At 42.0% G+C, this 1,561-nt stretch overlaps 1 protein-coding gene across 1 annotated transcript in view; it reads left to right on the top strand.

Moving 5' to 3' along the window:
* The window catches only part of SARS (seryl-tRNA synthetase), a 31,572-nt gene that overhangs the window by 20,719 nt on the left and 9,292 nt on the right, over positions 1–1,561 (top strand). The window lies entirely within an intron of this gene.

Below are 1,561 nucleotides of genomic sequence, written 5' to 3'. Positions count from 1 at the left end.
CCCCTCCCCCTTCCCTTCCCCCGTCCTGTCCTGTCCCGTCCTGTCCCATCCCGTCCCGTTCCTTTCCTCTCCTTTCCTTTTGACAGAATCTCATTCTGTTGCCAGGCTGGAATGCAGTGGTGCGACCTCAGCTCACTGCAACCTCCACCTCCCAGGTTCAACCGATTCTCCTGCCTCAGCCTCCTGAGTAGCAGGGACTACAGGTGCGTACCACCATGCCCAGCTAATTTTTGTATTTTCAGTAGAAATGGGGTTTTCATCATGTTGGCCATGATGGTCTCGATCTCATGATCTCGTGATCTGCCCGCCTTGGCCTCCCAAAGTGCTGGTATTACAAGTGTGAGCCACTGCATCCGGCCACATTTTTCTTAATGATGAAATGTTGAATGCTTTCCCCTTGAGGTTAGGAACAAGACAAGTATGTCTGTTATCACCTCTTCTAATCAACATCATGCCAAAGGTCCCAGGCAGTATGAATAAGGCAAGAAACAGAAATAAAAGATTGGAATGGAAGAAACTGTCATTATTTGCAGATCACTTGATTGTGTATGCAGAATCTGAACTATTAAAATTAAATAACTAACAAAATCACTGGATACAAGACACAGAATCAAAGGTACTTCTATATACAAGTAACGGTTTGGAAGCACCACGTACATAGAGATACACCTAATAAATAACATTTAAGACTCATACACTGAAAACTATAAAACATTGCTGAGAGAAATTAAAAATAATGAAGGGATATACTATGTTCATTGATTGAAACATTCAGCACTGTTACAATATTCGGTTTTGTTTTATTTTCTTTTTGTTTCTTTTCTTTTTCTCTTTTGTGATAGAGTCTTGTTCTGTCATCCAGGCTGGAGTGCAGTGGAACGATCTCGGCTCACTGCAGCCTCTGCCTCCTGGGATCAAGTGATCCTCTCACCTCAGCCTCCCAAGTAGCTGGGACCACAGGCACACGCCACCATGCTCAGCTAATTTTTGTATTTTTGTATTTTTTTTTTTTGGTAGAGAAAGGGTTTTGCCACGTTGCCCAGGCTGGTTCGAATTCCTGGACTCAAGCAACCCACCCACTTCAGCCTCCTAAAGTGCTGGAATTACAGGCATGAGTCACCACACCTGGCCTTATTTTCTTTTATGCTCCCAATACCTACCCTGGTGCCTTGCAAATAGGAAGGAGTCTCAGAATGATTATAGATTTACAGGAAGTTGGAAAAATAGTAGAAAGATCCTGTTTTCCCCAATGATAACATCTTATATAACTCTGGTACAATATTAAAACCAAGAAATTGACATTGCTACAATCCACAAACCTTATTCAGATTTTGTCAGTTTTATACACGTGCGTGTGTAGTTGTGTGCAATCTTACCATGTGTAAATTTGCGTAACCACTGCCATGCTCAAGATACAGAACTGTTTCATCACCACAAAGATCCTTCTTGCTGTCTCTTTGTAGTCTACTCCCTTTGCCCTCCATTTCACCCCTAGCAACCACTAATCTATTATCCATCTCTATAGTTTTATCAATGTGAATAAGTGAATGAGAAAATAGTG

The sequence above is a fragment of the Mandrillus leucophaeus genome, unplaced genomic scaffold (assembly GCF_000951045.1).
Source record: "Mandrillus leucophaeus isolate KB7577 unplaced genomic scaffold, Mleu.le_1.0 Scaffold857, whole genome shotgun sequence".
Lineage (NCBI taxonomy): Eukaryota > Metazoa > Chordata > Mammalia > Primates > Cercopithecidae > Mandrillus > Mandrillus leucophaeus.
The sequence above is the reverse complement of the archived record's forward strand: the minus strand, read 5'-3'. Positions and strand labels throughout refer to the sequence as shown.